At 45.2% G+C, this 16,355-nt stretch overlaps 13 non-coding genes across 13 annotated transcripts; all 13 read right to left on the reverse strand.

Annotated features, from left to right (window-relative positions):
• Positions 1-154: 154 nt before the first annotated feature.
• On the reverse strand, positions 155-345 carry LOC141226619 (U2 spliceosomal RNA). Its single transcript, XR_012293745.1, has one exon. It is a non-coding gene; the product is annotated as a U2 spliceosomal RNA (small nuclear RNA).
• A 1,120-nt stretch (positions 346-1,465) lies between these two features.
• Positions 1,466-1,656, reverse strand: LOC141226620 (U2 spliceosomal RNA). The gene has a single exon (XR_012293746.1). It is a non-coding gene; the product is annotated as a U2 spliceosomal RNA (small nuclear RNA).
• A 1,119-nt stretch (positions 1,657-2,775) lies between these two features.
• Positions 2,776-2,966, reverse strand: LOC141226622 (U2 spliceosomal RNA). Its single transcript, XR_012293748.1, has one exon. It is a non-coding gene; the product is annotated as a U2 spliceosomal RNA (small nuclear RNA).
• A 1,120-nt stretch (positions 2,967-4,086) lies between these two features.
• On the reverse strand, positions 4,087-4,277 carry LOC141226623 (U2 spliceosomal RNA). The gene has a single exon (XR_012293749.1). It is a non-coding gene; the product is annotated as a U2 spliceosomal RNA (small nuclear RNA).
• A 1,120-nt stretch (positions 4,278-5,397) lies between these two features.
• Positions 5,398-5,588, reverse strand: LOC141226624 (U2 spliceosomal RNA). Its single transcript, XR_012293750.1, has one exon. It is a non-coding gene; the product is annotated as a U2 spliceosomal RNA (small nuclear RNA).
• Positions 5,589-6,709: 1,121 nt separating this feature from the next.
• On the reverse strand, positions 6,710-6,900 carry LOC141226625 (U2 spliceosomal RNA). The gene has a single exon (XR_012293751.1). It is a non-coding gene; the product is annotated as a U2 spliceosomal RNA (small nuclear RNA).
• Positions 6,901-8,020: 1,120 nt separating this feature from the next.
• On the reverse strand, positions 8,021-8,211 carry LOC141226626 (U2 spliceosomal RNA). The gene has a single exon (XR_012293752.1). It is a non-coding gene; the product is annotated as a U2 spliceosomal RNA (small nuclear RNA).
• Positions 8,212-9,331: 1,120 nt separating this feature from the next.
• On the reverse strand, positions 9,332-9,522 carry LOC141226627 (U2 spliceosomal RNA). Its single transcript, XR_012293753.1, has one exon. It is a non-coding gene; the product is annotated as a U2 spliceosomal RNA (small nuclear RNA).
• Positions 9,523-10,643: 1,121 nt separating this feature from the next.
• Positions 10,644-10,834, reverse strand: LOC141226035 (U2 spliceosomal RNA). The gene has a single exon (XR_012293265.1). It is a non-coding gene; the product is annotated as a U2 spliceosomal RNA (small nuclear RNA).
• Positions 10,835-11,954: 1,120 nt separating this feature from the next.
• Positions 11,955-12,145, reverse strand: LOC141226628 (U2 spliceosomal RNA). Its single transcript, XR_012293754.1, has one exon. It is a non-coding gene; the product is annotated as a U2 spliceosomal RNA (small nuclear RNA).
• A 1,123-nt stretch (positions 12,146-13,268) lies between these two features.
• LOC141226629 (U2 spliceosomal RNA) lies at positions 13,269-13,459 on the reverse strand. Its single transcript, XR_012293755.1, has one exon. It is a non-coding gene; the product is annotated as a U2 spliceosomal RNA (small nuclear RNA).
• A 1,121-nt stretch (positions 13,460-14,580) lies between these two features.
• Positions 14,581-14,771, reverse strand: LOC141226036 (U2 spliceosomal RNA). Its single transcript, XR_012293266.1, has one exon. It is a non-coding gene; the product is annotated as a U2 spliceosomal RNA (small nuclear RNA).
• Positions 14,772-15,892: 1,121 nt separating this feature from the next.
• Positions 15,893-16,083, reverse strand: LOC141226138 (U2 spliceosomal RNA). Its single transcript, XR_012293365.1, has one exon. It is a non-coding gene; the product is annotated as a U2 spliceosomal RNA (small nuclear RNA).
• Positions 16,084-16,355: the final 272 nt, after the last annotated feature.

A 16,355-nucleotide genomic window follows, 5' to 3' on the forward strand; every position in this document is an offset into this window, starting at 1 on the left:
GCTTGTCATCTGGCTTCTGCAACTTTTAACATGAAAAATCCAATGAGTAGAAAAAAAGCAAAGCCAAAGAGTCCATCCCAAAATCCGACAAACAAGCAAAATGAACAAAAAGCATTGAATTCAATTCTTTCTGATTTTAGAAACTGCATTAAAGAAGGGGTGCACCGGTCCTGGAGATACTGCAATACCAGGTCAATGCGTGGAGTGGACAGAGCAAGCTCTTTTTCCATCTCCCTGTTCTAAAAATCCATTTAATATATGGTCCCCAGATAGGGGACGTATCAGATATTAAACTGATAAGAACAGATACTACACTTGATCTTAGCCAAAAGGCCGAGAAGCGATAACCAGAATTGGTTTCCGACTACGGTGCCACCCAAGGATTCTGAAAAGTCCATTTGTGGAGATGGCCACCTGGACTCCCGTTAAGAAGACATGCTGTCAACCTCTAGATCCCTCACATGCCTGCACTTTTCGGCTTGCTGCTGCTGCAATCCACGCGTTTTAGATCTGCATAACTCCACCTCTTTTAGCACAGTACCCTCAACCCCCGGCTGTTCCCACCCGCCTCAACACCGTTGGAAGGGAGGAGAACCAATTAAGGCGGGGGGGGGGGTGGAACGAGCAGCTGTCTACCCTTAGCAGGAGGGTTGCTGATTAATTACCTCTCCTGCGGCTGCTGCTGCTGGCTGTCCAGCAGCAGACTGAAGGTGGCTGCTGCTGTGCGCAGGTATATAAAGGCTCAGAGCCTATTATGACACGCGCAGCCAGCGTTCCATTGCCACATTCCGTCTACTGCAGGCGGGATACCTGGATGGCTGAATGTCACTGAGAAGCTCACAGAGACCGCCATAAGCAACAGTTTAAAAGAATGCCACAGACTAATCAACCAAACTTTTTGGGTTGGTTTCTCTTTTATAGTCTGCAGGCATTAAATGAAAGAAGTCAGTGTTCCAGCAGAGGGAGACAACGTTTCAGAAAAGGCATTGTAGCAAACCAAAAAGAAATTTTAAGCGCAGCAGAGTAACCAGCTCACATACCTGTTAGCTCAGGTGAGTTTAAAAGGCTGCTGTTGATAACAAGGGCATTTGCTAAATAGATGGTGTGTGTGCAACAATATACTGAAAGGTCAATTATATTGTGCAGCTTATCTCACCACCTGTAGTTATTTAGGTGAAAGCTCCAAAATGCTTGCCTAATATGTCTGTTTATCCAAAAGGAAGTATAGAGGGAGAGCTAGATAGATAGCATTGCATTACATTACATTACATGGCAATGCAATGCACAGTTGCTGAAGTTGAACCAAAATGAGCTTGTCATCTGGCTTCTGCAACTTTTAACATGAAAAATCCAATGAGGAGAAGAAAAGCAAAGCCAAAGAGTCCATCCCAAAATCCGACAAACAAGCAAAATGAACAAAAAGCATTGAATTCAATTCTTTCTGATTTTAGAAACTGCATTAAAGAAGGGGTGCACCGGTCCTGGAGATACTGCAATACCAGGTCAATGCGTGGAGTGGACAGAGCAAGCTCTTTTTCCATCTCCCTGTTCTAAAAATCCATTTAATATATGGTCCCCAGATAGGGGACGTATCAGATATTAAACTGATAAGAACAGATACTACACTTGATCTTAGCCAAAAGGCCGAGAAGCGATAACCAGAATTGGTTTCCGACTACGGTGCCACCCAAGGATTCTGAAAAGTCCATTTGTGGAGATGGCCACCTGGACTCCCGTTAAGAAGACATGCTGTCAACCTCTAGATCCCTCACATGCCTGCACTTTTCGGCTTGCTGCTGCTGCAATCCACGCGTTTTAGATCTGCATAACTCCACCTCTTTTAGCACAGTACCCTCAACCCCCGGCTGTTCCCACCCGCCTCAACACCGTTGGAAGGGAGGAGAACCAATTAAGGCGGGGGGGGGGTGGAACGAGCAGCTGTCTACCCTTAGCAGGAGGGTTGCTGATTAATTACCTCTCCTGCGGCTGCTGCTGCTGGCTGTCCAGCAGCAGACTGAAGGTGGCTGCTGCTGTGCGCAGGTATATAAAGGCTCAGAGCCTATTATGACACGCGCAGCCAGCGTTCCATTGCCACATTCCGTCTACTGCAGGCGGGATACCTGGATGGCTGAATGTCACTGAGAAGCTCACAGAGACCGCCATAAGCAACAGTTTAAAAGAATGCCACAGACTAATCAACCAAACTTTTTGGGTTGGTTTCTCTTTTATAGTCTGCAGGCATTAAATGAAAGAAGTCAGTGTTCCAGCAGAGGGAGACAACGTTTCAGAAAAGGCATTGTAGCAAACCAAAAAGAAATTTTAAGCGCAGCAGAGTAACCAGCTCACATACCTGTTAGCTCAGGTGAGTTTAAAAGGCTGCTGTTGATAACAAGGGCATTTGCTAAATAGATGGTGTGTGTGCAACAATATACTGAAAGGTCAATTATATTGTGCAGCTTATCTCACCACCTGTAGTTATTTAGGTGAAAGCTCCAAAATGCTTGCCTAATATGTCTGTTTATCCAAAAGGAAGTATAGAGGGAGAGCTAGATAGATAGCATTGCATTACATTACATTACATGGCAATGCAATGCACAGTTGCTGAAGTTGAACCAAAATGAGCTTGTCATCTGGCTTCTGCAACTTTTAACATGAAAAATCCAATGAGGAGAAGAAAAGCAAAGCCAAAGAGTCCATCCCAAAATCCGACAAACAAGCAAAATGAACAAAAAGCATTGAATTCAATTCTTTCTGATTTTAGAAACTGCATTAAAGAAGGGGTGCACCGGTCCTGGAGATACTGCAATACCAGGTCAATGCGTGGAGTGGACAGAGCAAGCTCTTTTTCCATCTCCCTGTTCTAAAAATCCATTTAATATATGGTCCCCAGATAGGGGACGTATCAGATATTAAACTGATAAGAACAGATACTACACTTGATCTTAGCCAAAAGGCCGAGAAGCGATAACCAGAATTGGTTTCCGACTACGGTGCCACCCAAGGATTCTGAAAAGTCCATTTGTGGAGATGGCCACCTGGACTCCCGTTAAGAAGACATGCTGTCAACCTCTAGATCCCTCACATGCCTGCACTTTTCGGCTTGCTGCTGCTGCAATCCACGCGTTTTAGATCTGCATAACTCCACCTCTTTTAGCACAGTACCCTCAACCCCCGGCTGTTCCCACCCGCCTCAACACCGTTGGAAGGGAGGAGAACCAATTAAGGCGGGGGGGGGGTGGAACGAGCAGCTGTCTACCCTTAGCAGGAGGGTTGCTGATTAATTACCTCTCCTGCGGCTGCTGCTGCTGGCTGTCCAGCAGCAGACTGAAGGTGGCTGCTGCTGTGCGCAGGTATATAAAGGCTCAGAGCCTATTATGACACGCGCAGCCAGCGTTCCATTGCCACATTCCGTCTACTGCAGGCGGGATACCTGGATGGCTGAATGTCACTGAGAAGCTCACAGAGACCGCCATAAGCAACAGTTTAAAAGAATGCCACAGACTAATCAACCAAACTTTTTGGGTTGGTTTCTCTTTTATAGTCTGCAGGCATTAAATGAAAGAAGTCAGTGTTCCAGCAGAGGGAGACAACGTTTCAGAAAAGGCATTGTAGCAAACCAAAAAAGAAATTTTAAGCGCAGCAGAGTAACCAGCTCACATACCTGTTAGCTCAGGTGAGTTTAAAAGGCTGCTGTTGATAACAAGGGCATTTGCTAAATAGATGGTGTGTGTGCAACAATATACTGAAAGGTCAATTATATTGTGCAGCTTATCTCACCACCTGTAGTTATTTAGGTGAAAGCTCCAAAATGCTTGCCTAATATGTCTGTTTATCCAAAAGGAAGTATAGAGGGAGAGCTAGATAGATAGCATTGCATTACATTACATTACATGGCAATGCAATGCACAGTTGCTGAAGTTGAACCAAAATGAGCTTGTCATCTGGCTTCTGCAACTTTTAACATGAAAAATCCAATGAGGAGAAGAAAAGCAAAGCCAAAGAGTCCATCCCAAAATCCGACAAACAAGCAAAATGAACAAAAAGCATTGAATTCAATTCTTTCTGATTTTAGAAACTGCATTAAAGAAGGGGTGCACCGGTCCTGGAGATACTGCAATACCAGGTCAATGCGTGGAGTGGACAGAGCAAGCTCTTTTTCCATCTCCCTGTTCTAAAAATCCATTTAATATATGGTCCCCAGATAGGGGACGTATCAGATATTAAACTGATAAGAACAGATACTACACTTGATCTTAGCCAAAAGGCCGAGAAGCGATAACCAGAATTGGTTTCCGACTACGGTGCCACCCAAGGATTCTGAAAAGTCCATTTGTGGAGATGGCCACCTGGACTCCCGTTAAGAAGACATGCTGTCAACCTCTAGATCCCTCACATGCCTGCACTTTTCGGCTTGCTGCTGCTGCAATCCACGCGTTTTAGATCTGCATAACTCCACCTCTTTTAGCACAGTACCCTCAACCCCCGGCTGTTCCCACCCGCCTCAACACCGTTGGAAGGGAGGAGAACCAATTAAGGCGGGGGGGGGGTGGAACGAGCAGCTGTCTACCCTTAGCAGGAGGGTTGCTGATTAATTACCTCTCCTGCTGCTGCTGCTGCTGGCTGTCCAGCAGCAGACTGAAGGTGGCTGCTGCTGTGCGCAGGTATATAAAGGCTCAGAGCCTATTATGACACGCGCAGCCAGCGTTCCATTGCCACATTCCGTCTACTGCAGGCGGGATACCTGGATGGCTGAATGTCACTGAGAAGCTCACAGAGACCGCCATAAGCAACAGTTTAAAAGAATGCCACAGACTAATCAACCAAACTTTTTGGGTTGGTTTCTCTTTTATAGTCTGCAGGCATTAAATGAAAGAAGTCAGTGTTCCAGCAGAGGGAGACAACGTTTCAGAAAAGGCATTGTAGCAAACCAAAAAAGAAATTTTAAGCGCAGCAGAGTAACCAGCTCACATACCTGTTAGCTCAGGTGAGTTTAAAAGGCTGCTGTTGATAACAAGGGCATTTGCTAAATAGATGGTGTGTGTGCAACAATATACTGAAAGGTCAATTATATTGTGCAGCTTATCTCACCACCTGTAGTTATTTAGGTGAAAGCTCCAAAATGCTTGCCTAATATGTCTGTTTATCCAAAAGGAAGTATAGAGGGAGAGCTAGATAGATAGCATTGCATTACATTACATTACATGGCAATGCAATGTACAGTTGCTGAAGTTGAACCAAAATGAGCTTGTCATCTGGCTTCTGCAACTTTTAACATGAAAAATCCAATGAGGAGAAGAAAAGCAAAGCCAAAGAGTCCATCCCAAAATCCGACAAACAAGCAAAATGAACAAAAAGCATTGAATTCAATTCTTTCTGATTTTAGAAACTGCATTAAAGAAGGGGTGCACCGGTCCTGGAGATACTGCAATACCAGGTCAATGCGTGGAGTGGACAGAGCAAGCTCTTTTTCCATCTCCCTGTTCTAAAAATCCATTTAATATATGGTCCCCAGATAGGGGACGTATCAGATATTAAACTGATAAGAACAGATACTACACTTGATCTTAGCCAAAAGGCCGAGAAGCGATAACCAGAATTGGTTTCCGACTACGGTGCCACCCAAGGATTCTGAAAAGTCCATTTGTGGAGATGGCCACCTGGACTCCCGTTAAGAAGACATGCTGTCAACCTCTAGATCCCTCACATGCCTGCACTTTTCGGCTTGCTGCTGCTGCAATCCACGCGTTTTAGATCTGCATAACTCCACCTCTTTTAGCACAGTACCCTCAACCCCCGGCTGTTCCCACCCGCCTCAACACCGTTGGAAGGAAGGAGAACCAATTATGGCGGGGGGGGGGGTGGAACGAGCAGCTGTCTACCCTTAGCAGGAGGGTTGCTGATTAATTACCTCTCCTGCTGCTGCTGCTGCTGGCTGTCCAGCAGCAGACTGAAGGTGGCTGCTGCTGTGCGCAGGTATATAAAGGCTCAGAGCCTATTATGACACGCGCAGCCAGCGTTCCATTGCCACATTCCGTCTACTGCAGGCGGGATACCTGGATGGCTGAATGTCACTGAGAAGCTCACAGAGACCGCCATAAGCAACAGTTTAAAAGAATGCCACAGACTAATCAACCAAACTTTTTGGGTTGGTTTCTCTTTTATAGTCTGCAGGCATTAAATGAAAGAAGTCAGTGTTCCAGCAGAGGGAGACAACGTTTCAGAAAAGGCATTGTAGCAAACCAAAAAAGAAATTTTAAGCGCAGCAGAGTAACCAGCTCACATACCTGTTAGCTCAGGTGAGTTTAAAAGGCTGCTGTTGATAACAAGGGCATTTGCTAAATAGATGGTGTGTGTGCAACAATATACTGAAAGGTCAATTATATTGTGCAGCTTATCTCACCACCTGTAGTTATTTAGGTGAAAGCTCCAAAATGCTTGCCTAATATGTCTGTTTATCCAAAAGGAAGTATAGAGGGAGAGCTAGATAGATAGCATTGCATTACATTACATTACATGGCAATGCAATGCACAGTTGCTGAAGTTGAACCAAAATGAGCTTGTCATCTGGCTTCTGCAACTTTTAACATGAAAAATCCAATGAGGAGAAGAAAAGCAAAGCCAAAGAGTCCATCCCAAAATCCGACAAACAAGCAAAATGAACAAAAAGCATTGAATTCAATTCTTTCTGATTTTAGAAACTGCATTAAAGAAGGGGTGCACCGGTCCTGGAGATACTGCAATACCAGGTCAATGCGTGGAGTGGACAGAGCAAGCTCTTTTTCCATCTCCCTGTTCTAAAAATCCATTTAATATATGGTCCCCAGATAGGGGACGTATCAGATATTAAACTGATAAGAACAGATACTACACTTGATCTTAGCCAAAAGGCCGAGAAGCGATAACCAGAATTGGTTTCCGACTACGGTGCCACCGAAGGATTCTGAAAAGTCCATTTGTGGAGATGGCCACCTGGACTCCCGTTAAGAAGACATGCTGTCAACCTCTAGATCCCTCACATGCCTGCACTTTTCGGCTTGCTGCTGCTGCAATCCACGCGTTTTAGATCTGCATAACTCCACCTCTTTTAGCACAGTACCCTCAACCCCCGGCTGTTCCCACCCGCCTCAACACCGTTGGAAGGGAGGAGAACCAATTAAGGCGGGGGGGGGGTGGAACGAGCAGCTGTCTACCCTTAGCAGGAGGGTTGCTGATTAATTACCTCTCCTGCTGCTGCTGCTGCTGGCTGTCCAGCAGCAGACTGAAGGTGGCTGCTGCTGTGCGCAGGTATATAAAGGCTCAGAGCCTATTATGACACGCGCAGCCAGCGTTCCATTGCCACATTCCATCTACTGCAGGCGGGATACCTGGATGGCTGAATGTCACTGAGAAGCTCACAGAGACCGCCATAAGCAACAGTTTAAAAGAATGCCACAGACTAATCAACCAAACTTTTTGGGTTGGTTTCTCTTTTATAGTCTGCAGGCATTAAATGAAAGAAGTCAGTGTTCCAGCAGAGGGAGACAACGTTTGAGAAAAGGCATTGTAGCAAACCAAAAAAGAAATTTTAAGCGCAGCAGAGTAACCAGCTCACATACCTGTTAGCTCAGGTGAGTTTAAAAGGCTGCTGTTGATAACAAGGGCATTTGCTAAATAGATGGTGTGTGTGCAACAATATACTGAAAGGTCAATTATATTGTGCAGCTTATCTCACCACCTGTAGTTATTTAGGTGAAAGCTCCAAAATGCTTGCCTAATATGTCTGTTTATCCAAAAGGAAGTATAGAGGGAGAGCTAGATAGATAGCATAGCATCACATTACATTACATGGCAATGCAATGCACAGTTGCTGAAGTTGAACCAAAATGAGCTTGTCATCTGGCTTCTGCAACTTTTAACATGAAAAATCCAATGAGGAGAAGAAAAGCAAAGCCAAAGAGTCCATCCCAAAATCCGACAAACAAGCAAAATGAACAAAAAGCATTGAATTCAATTCTTTCTGATTTTAGAAACTGCATTAAAGAAGGGGTGCACCGGTCCTGGAGATACTGCAATACCAGGTCAATGCGTGGAGTGGACAGAGCAAGCTCTTTTTCCATCTCCCTGTTCTAAAAATCCATTTAATATATGGTCCCCAGATAGGGGACGTATCAGATATTAAACTGATAAGAACAGATACTACACTTGATCTTAGCCAAAAGGCCGAGAAGCGATAACCAGAATTGGTTTCCGACTACGGTGCCACCCAAGGATTCTGAAAAGTCCATTTGTGGAGATGGCCACCTGGACTCCCGTTAAGAAGACATGCTGTCAACCTCTAGATCCCTCACATGCCTGCACTTTTCGGCTTGCTGCTGCTGCAATCCACGCGTTTTAGATCTGCATAACTCCACCTCTTTTAGCACAGTGCCCTCAACCCCCGGCTGTTCCCACCCGCCTCAACACCGTTGGAAGGGAGGAGAACCAATTAAGGTGGGGGGGGGGTGGAACGAGCAGCTGTCTACCCTTAGCAGGAGGGTTGCTGATTAATTACCTCTCCTGCTGCTGCTGCTGCTGGCTGTCCAGCAGCAGAGTGAAGGTGGCTGCTGCTGTGCGCAGGTATATAAAGGCTCAGAGCCTATTATGACACGCGCAGCCAGCGTTCCATTGCCACATTCCGTCTACTGCAGGCGGGATACCTGGATGGCTGAATGTCACTGAGAAGCTCACAGAGACCGCCATAAGCAACAGTTTAAAAGAATGCCACAGACTAATCAACCAAACTTTTTGGGTTGGTTTCTCTTTTATAGTCTGCAGGCATTAAATGAAAGAAGTCAGTGTTCCAGCAGAGGGAGACAACGTTTCAGAAAAGGCATTGTAGCAAACCAAAAAAGAAATTTTAAGCGCAGCAGAGTAACCAGCTCACATACCTGTTAGCTCAGGTGAGTTTAAAAGGCTGCTGTTGATAACAAGGGCATTTGCTAAATAGATGGTGTGTGTGCAACAATATACTGAAAGGTCAATTATATTGTGCAGCTTATCTCACCACCTGTAGTTATTTAGGTGAAAGCTCCAAAATGCTTGCCTAATATGTCTGTTTATCCAAAAGGAAGTATAGAGGGAGAGCTAGATAGATAGCATTGCATTACATTACATTACATGGCAATGCAATGCACAGTTGCTGAAGTTGAACCAAAATGAGCTTGTCATCTGGCTTCTGCAACTTTTAACATGAAAAATCCAATGAGGAGAAGAAAAGCAAAGCCAAAGAGTCCATCCCAAAATCCGACAAACAAGCAAAATGAACAAAAAGCATTGAATTCAATTCTTTCTGATTTTAGAAACTGCATTAAAGAAGGGGTGCACCGGTCCTGGAGATACTGCAATACCAGGTCAATGCGTGGAGTGGACAGAGCAAGCTCTTTTTCCATCTCCCTGTTCTAAAAATCCATTTAATATATGGTCCCCAGATAGGGGACGTATCAGATATTAAACTGATAAGAACAGATACTACACTTGATCTTAGCCAAAAGGCCGAGAAGCGATAACCAGAATTGGTTTCCGACTACGGTGCCACCCAAGGATTCTGAAAAGTCCATTTGTGGAGATGGCCACCTGGACTCCCGTTAAGAAGACATGCTGTCAACCTCTAGATCCCTCACATGCCTGCACTTTTCGGCTTGCTGCTGCTGCAATCCACGCGTTTTAGATCTGCATAACTCCACCTCTTTTAGCACAGTACCCTCAACCCCCGGCTGTTCCCACCCGCCTCAACACCGTTGGAAGGGAGGAGAACCAATTAAGGCGGGGGGGGGGGTGGAACGAGCAGCTGTCTACCCTTAGCAGGAGAGTTGCTGATTAATTACCTCTCCTGCTGCTGCTGCTGCTGGCTGTCCAGCAGCAGACTGAAGGTGGCTGCTGCTGTGCGCAGGTATATAAAGGCTCAGAGCCTATTATGACACGCGCAGCCAGCGTTCCATTGCCACATTCCGTCTACTGCAGGCGGGATACCTGGATGGCTGAATGTCACTGAGAAGCTCACAGAGACCGCCATAAGCAACAGTTTAAAAGAATGCCACAGACTAATCAACCAAACTTTTTGGGTTGGTTTCTCTTTTATAGTCTGCAGGCATTAAATGAAAGAAGTCAGTGTTCCAGCAGAGGGAGACAACGTTTCAGAAAAGGCATTGTAGCAAACCAAAAAAGAAATTTTAAGCGCAGCAGAGTAACCAGCTCACATACCTGTTAGCTCAGGTGAGTTTAAAAGGCTGCTGTTGATAACAAGGGCATTTGCTAAATAGATGGTGTGTGTGCAACAATATACTGAAAGGTCAATTATATTGTGCAGCTTATCTCACCACCTGTAGTTATTTAGGTGAAAGCTCCAAAATGCTTGCCTAATATGTCTGTTTATCCAAAAGGAAGTATAGAGGGAGAGCTAGATAGATAGCATTGCATTACATTACATTACATGGCAATGCAATGCACAGTTGCTGAAGTTGAACCAAAATGAGCTTGTCATCTGGCTTCTGCAACTTTTAACATGAAAAATCCAATGAGGAGAAGAAAAGCAAAGCCAAAGAGTCCATCCCAAAATCCGACAAACAAGCAAAATGAACAAAAAGCATTGAATTCAATTCTTTCTGATTTTAGAAACTGCATTAAAGAAGGGGTGCACCGGTCCTGGAGATACTGCAATACCAGGTCAATGCGTGGAGTGGACAGAGCAAGCTCTTTTTCCATCTCCCTGTTCTAAAAATCCACTTAATATATGGTCCCCAGATAGGGGACGTATCAGATATTAAACTGATAAGAACAGATACTACACTTGATCTTAGCCAAAAGGCCGAGAAGCGATAACCAGAATTGGTTTCCGACTACGGTGCCACCCAAGGATTCTGAAAAGTCCATTTGTGGAGATGGCCACCTGGACTCCCGTTAAGAAGACATGCTGTCAACCTCTAGATCCCTCACATGCCTGCACTTTTCGGCTTGCTGCTGCTGCAATCCACGCGTTTTAGATCTGCATAACTCCACCTCTTTTAGCACAGTACCCTCAACCCCCGGCTGTTCCCACCCGCCTCAACACCGTTGGAAGGGAGGAGAACCAATTAAGGCGGGGGGGGGGTGGAACGAGCAGCTGTCTACCCTTAGCAGGAGGGTTGCTGATTAATTACCTCTCCTGCTGCTGCTGCTGCTGGCTGTCCAGCAGCAGACTGAAGGTGGCTGCTGCTGTGCGCAGGTATATAAAGGCTCAGAGCCTATTATGACACGCGCAGCCAGCGTTCCATTGCCACATTCCGTCTACTGCAGGCGGGATACCTGGATGGCTGAATGTCACTGAGAAGCTCACAGAGACCGCCATAAGCAACAGTTTAAAAGAATGCCACAGACTAATCAACCAAACTTTTTGGGTTGGTTTCTCTTTTATAGTCTGCAGGCATTAAATGAAAGAAGTCAGTGTTCCAGCAGAGGGAGACAACGTTTCAGAAAAGGCATTGTAGCAAACCAAAAAAGAAATTTTAAGCGCAGCAGAGTAACCAGCTCACATACCTGTTAGCTCAGGTGAGTTTAAAAGGCTGCTGTTGATAACAAGGGCATTTGCTAAATAGATGGTGTGTGTGCAACAATATACTGAAAGGTCAATTATATTGTGCAGCTTATCTCACCACCTGTAGTTATTTAGGTGAAAGCTCCAAAATGCTTGCCTAATATGTCTGTTTATCCAAAAGGAAGTATAGAGGGAGAGCTAGATAGATAGCATTGCATTACATTACATTACATGGCAATGCAATGCACAGTTGCTGAAGTTGAACCAAAATGAGCTTGTCATCTGGCTTCTGCAACTTTTAACATGAAAAATCCAATGAGGAGAAGAAAAGCAAAGCCAAAGAGTCCATCCCAAAATCCGACAAACAAGCAAAATGAACAAAAAGCATTGAATTCAATTCTTTCTGATTTTAGAAACTGCATTAAAGAAGGGGTGCACCGGTCCTGGAGATACTGCAATACCAGGTCAATGCGTGGAGTGGACAGAGCAAGCTCTTTTTCCATCTCCCTGTTCTAAAAATCCATTTAATATATGGTCCCCAGATAGGGGACGTATCAGATATTAAACTGATAAGAACAGATACTACACTTGATCTTAGCCAAAAGGCCGAGAAGCGATAACCAGAATTGGTTTCCGACTACGGTGCCACCCAAGGATTCTGAAAAGTCCATTTGTGGAGATGGCCACCTGGACTCCCGTTAAGAAGACATGCTGTCAACCTCTAGATCCCTCACATGCCTGCACTTTTCGGCTTGCTGCTGCTGCAATCCACGCGTTTTAGATCTGCATAACTCCACCTCTTTTAGCACAGTACCCTCAACCCCCGGCTGTTCCCACCCGCCTCAACACCGTTGGAAGGGAGGAGAACCAATTAAGGCGGGGGGGGGGGGGTGGAACGAGCAGCTGTCTACCCTTAGCAGGAGGGGTGCTGATTAATTACCTCTCCTGCTGCTGCTGCTGCTGGCTGTCCAGCAGCAGACTGAAGGTGGCTGCTGCTGTGCGCAGGTATATAAAGGCTCAGAGCCTATTATGACACGCGCAGCCAGCGTTCCATTGCCACATTCCGTCTACTGCAGGCGGGATACCTGGATGGCTGAATGTCACTGAGAAGCTCACAGAGACCGCCATAAGCAACAGTTTAAAAGAATGCCACAGACTAATCAACCAAACTTTTTGGGTTGGTTTCTCTTTTATAGTCTGCAGGCATTAAATGAAAGAAGTCAGTGTTCCAGCAGAGGGAGACAACGTTTCAGAAAAGGCATTGTAGCAAACCAAAAAAGAAATTTTAAGCGCAGCAGAGTAACCAGCTCACATACCTGTTAGCTCAGGTGAGTTTAAAAGGCTGCTGTTGATAACAAGGGCATTTGCTAAATAGATGGTGTGTGTGCAACAATATACTGAAAGGTCAATTATATTGTGCAGCTTATCTCACCACCTGTAGTTATTTAGGTGAAAGCTCCAAAATGCTTGCCTAATATGTCTGTTTATCCAAAAGGAAGTATAGAGGGAGAGCTAGATAGATAGCATTGCATTACATTACATTACATGGCAATGCAATGCACAGTTGCTGAAGTTGAACCAAAATGAGCTTGTCATCTGGCTTCTGCAACTTTTAACATGAAAAATCCAATGAGGAGAAGAAAAGCAAAGCCAAAGAGTCCATCCCAAAATCCGACAAACAAGCAAAATGAACAAAAAGCATTGAATTCAATTCTTTCTGATTTTAGAAACTGCATTAAAGAAGGGGTGCACCGGTCCTGGAGATACTGCAATACCAGGTCAATGCGTGGAGTGGACAGAGCAAGCTCTTTTTCCATCTCCCTGTTCTAAAAATCCATTTAATATATGGTCCCCAGATAGGGGACGTATCAGATATTAAACTGATAAGAACAGATACTACACTTGATCTTAGCCAAAAGGCCGAGAAGCGATAACCAGAATTGGTTTCCGACTACGGTGCCACCCAAGGATTCTGAAAAGTCCATTTGTGGAGATGGCCACCTGGACTCCCGTTAAGAAGACATGCTGTCAACCTCTAGATCCCTCACATGCCTGCACTTTTCGGCTTGCTGCTGCTGCAATCCACGCGTTTTAGATCTGCATAACTCCACCTCTTTTAGCACAGTACCCTCAACCCCCGGCTGTTCCCACCCGCCTCAACACCGTTGGAAGGGAGGAGAACCAATTAAGGCGGGGGGGGGGGTGGAACGAGCAGCTGTCTACCCTTAGCAGGAGAGTTGCTGATTAATTACCTCTCCTGCTGCTGCTGCTGCTGGCTGTCCAGCAGCAGACTGAAGGTGGCTGCTGCTGTGCGCAGGTATATAAAGGCTCAGAGCCTATTATGACACGCGCAGCCAGCGTTCCATTGCCACATTCCGTCTACTGCAGGCGGGATACCTGGATGGCTGAATGTCACTGAGAAGCTCACAGAGACCGCCATAAGCAACAGTTTAAAAGAATGCCACAGACTAATCAACCAAACTTTTTGGGTTGGTTTCTCTTTTATAGTCTGCAGGCATTAAATGAAAGAAGTCAGTGTTCCAGCAGAGGGAGACAACGTTTCAGAAAAGGCATTGTAGCAAACCAAAAAAGAAATTTTAAGCGCAGCAGAGTAACCAGCTCACATACCTGTTAGCTCAGGTGAGTTTAAAAGGCTGCTGTTGATAACAAGGGCATTTGCTAAATAGATGGTGTGTGTGCAACAATATACTGAAAGGTCAATTATATTGTGCAGCTTATCTCACCACCTGTAGTTATTTAGGTGAAAGCTCCAAAATGCTTGCCTAATATGTCTGTTTATCCAAAAGGAAGTATAGAGGGAGAGCTAGATAGATAGCATTGCATTACATTACATTACATGGCAATGCAATGCACAGTTGCTGAAGTTGAACCAAAATGAGCTTGTCATCTGGCTTCTGCAACTTTTAACATGAAAAATCCAATGAGGAGAAGAAAAGCAAAGCCAAAGAGTCCATCCCAAAATCCGACAAACAAGCAAAATGAACAAAAAGCATTGAATTCAATTCTTTCTGATTTTAGAAACTGCATTAAAGAAGGGGTGCACCGGTCCTGGAGATACTGCAATACCAGGTCAATGCGTGGAGTGGACAGAGCAAGCTCTTTTTCCATCTCCCTGTTCTAAAAATCCACTTAATATATGGTCCCCAGATAGGGGACGTATCAGATATTAAACTGATAAGAACAGATACTACACTTGATCTTAGCCAAAAGGCCGAGAAGCGATAACCAGAATTGGTTTCCGACTACGGTGCCACCCAAGGATTCTGAAAAGTCCATTTGTGGAGATGGCCACCTGGACTCCCGTTAAGAAGACATGCTGTCAACCTCTAGATCCCTCACATGCCTGCACTTTTCGGCTTGCTGCTGCTGCAATCCACGCGTTTTAGATCTGCATAACTCCACCTCTTTTAGCACAGTACCCTCAACCCCCGGCTGTTCCCACCCGCCTCAACACCGTTGGAAGGGAGGAGAACCAATTAAGGCGGGGGGGGGGGTGGAACGAGCAGCTGTCTACCCTTAGCAGGAGGGTTGCTGATTAATTACCTCTCCTGCTGCTGCTGCTGCTGGCTGTCCAGCAGCAGACTGAAGGTGGCTGCTGCTGTGCGCAGGTATATAAAGGCTCAGAGCCTATTATGACACGCGCAGCCAGCGTTCCATTGCCACATTCCGTCTACTGCAGGCGGGATACCTGGATGGCTGAATGTCACTGAGAAGCTCACAGAGACCGCCATAAGCAACAGTTTAAAAGAATGCCACAGACTAATCAACCAAACTTTTTGGGTTGGTTTCTCTTTTATAGTCTGCAGGCATTAAATGAAAGAAGTCAGTGTTCCAGCAGAGGGAGACAACGTTTCAGAAAAGGCATTGTAGCAAACCAAAAAAGAAATTTTAAGCGCAGCAGAGTAACCAGCTCACATACCTGTTAGCTCAGGTGAGTTTAAAAGGCTGCTGTTGATAACAAGGGCATTTGCTAAATAGATGGTGTGTGTGCAACAATATACTGAAAGGTCAATTATATTGTGCAGCTTATCTCACCACCTGTAGTTATTTAGGTGAAAGCTCCAAAATGCTTGCCTAATATGTCTGTTTATCCAAAAGGAAGTATAGAGGGAGAGCTAGATAGATAGCATTGCATTACATTACATTACATGGCAATGCAATGCACAGTTGCTGAAGTTGAACCAAAATGAGCTTGTCATCTGGCTTCTGCAACTTTTAACATGAAAAATCCAATGAGGAGAAGAAAAGCAAAGCCAAAGAGTCCATCCCAAAATCCGACAAACAAGCAAAATGAACAAAAAGCATTGAATTCAATTCTTTCTGATTTTAGAAACTGCATTAAAGAAGGGGTGCACCGGTCCTGGAGATACTGCAATACCAGGTCAATGCGTGGAGTGGACAGAGCAAGCTCTTTTTCCATCTCCCTGTTCTAAAAATCCATTTAATATATGGTCCCCAGATAGTGGACGTATCAGATATTAAACTGATAAGAACAGATACTACACTTGATCTTAGCCAAAAGGCCGAGAAGCGATAACCAGAATTGGTTTCCGACTACGGTGCCACCCAAGGATTCTGAAAAGTCCATTTGTGGAAATGGCCACCTGGACTCCCGTTAAGAAGACATGCTGTCAACCTCTAGATCCCTCACATGCCTGCACTTTTCGGCTTGCTGCTGCTGCAATCCACGCGTTTTAGATCTGCATAACTCCACCTCTTTTAGCACAGTACCCTCAACCCCCGGCTGTTCCCACCCGCCTCAACACCGTTGGAAGGGAGGAGAACCAATTAAGGCGGGGGGGGGGGG

Source organism: Phyllobates terribilis, unplaced genomic scaffold, assembly GCF_046119375.1.
Source record: "Phyllobates terribilis strain yellow unplaced genomic scaffold, ASM4611937v1 Scaffold_414__1_contigs__length_1644244, whole genome shotgun sequence".
Taxonomy (NCBI): Eukaryota; Metazoa; Chordata; class Amphibia; order Anura; family Dendrobatidae; genus Phyllobates; species Phyllobates terribilis.